The following is a 1,283-nucleotide window of genomic DNA, read 5'->3' as shown; positions in this document are numbered from 1 at the left end:
CGCGTGCGGAGATTTAAACCCCCACATACGGCCCGCGCGCCGTACGCACGCACCAAGCCGGTACACTCGTTCACGCCGCGAGCGCGTACCGACGAACTCACCGATATCGTCACGCACCGCCCTGCGCTCCGAATTCCGAAGCAATACGCGTTGTCGCTGTAGGGGATACGATCGGGATTATTTCTCCACACCGATATTGTAGGCTAAGGATCGTCTTTTTTTTGCGTTAATATTGAATCACGATCGTCTTCGCGGTAAAGTAAACTGTTATCGCACATTATCGGATCATGTAACCCGCATAAGCGGTTCGCTAATCGCGTTTCTTTTACATTATGACGTTTACTTGTTTTATGTTATTTCTCTTTATTCTTTTTCTTTTTCTTTGAAATATATTTTTTTTATGTGTTTAAGATTACTCTTTGTCGTTCGATTATTCCCACTCTGTTACTCTCTCTCCTGAACCTGCTGGCGATCCCTGCCACTCGTTCCGAATACCGACGAGCTATTCCGCGTATCAATAGCAGGTCGTTTTAATGTCATTACATTACAGTGAGATTTACGATATGTTATTTCTGCCATAATTTATTATCTTATTGTATTTCATAGTATTTCTTTTTATTCTGTATTATGTATTGTATTGATATGGAATTAATGTTATCATTATTGTTACATCTACTTTTTCATAAGTTTATTGAATCTATAACTGAAATTGTTGTATATGAAGAATAGAATTTATTTACTTCAGCATTTTACATATGCCAGGAAGGGACTTGGTTTACACAAATTCTTAACCACATTCATCCATCCATACCTTAAGCCTATACCTTAACCTATACCTTAACCTAGTTTATCTTCTTTGTACTGTTCCTCTCTTAACTTAAACTTACACCTAGTTGCAATTACAAATACCATGGTACGCTTAACCGTTACATTTACATTAGCATTAACTTTAACATCACAGTCTTTAACATCACAGTTATTTTACATTTTTTCCGAATCCTCGTCATCCCTCATTTCTTTCTCTCTCTTTCTCCTTTTTAATTCTCTGTTCCTAGCCTTCCATAATTTACCCAAAGTTTCCGCTTTCCTTTCATCTAAGTTCTCGTCTAACATTCTACTAATTCTCATTTCCGTATCCACTCCTAGGTCTATAAACCACTCTCTTGTTATCTCGCAATCCTCCACGTAGTGCTCTAGATTATCCCTCTCTTTTTCACAAAATACACATTCCCTAACCGTTTCATTCAACCAATACTTGTTGTCTTAGATCGGAAGAGCACACG

Source organism: Wasmannia auropunctata, unplaced genomic scaffold, assembly GCF_000956235.1.
Source record: "Wasmannia auropunctata unplaced genomic scaffold, wasmannia.A_1.0 LD336069.1, whole genome shotgun sequence".
Lineage (NCBI taxonomy): Eukaryota > Metazoa > Arthropoda > Insecta > Hymenoptera > Formicidae > Wasmannia > Wasmannia auropunctata.
Note: the sequence above shows the minus strand (reverse complement) of the source record.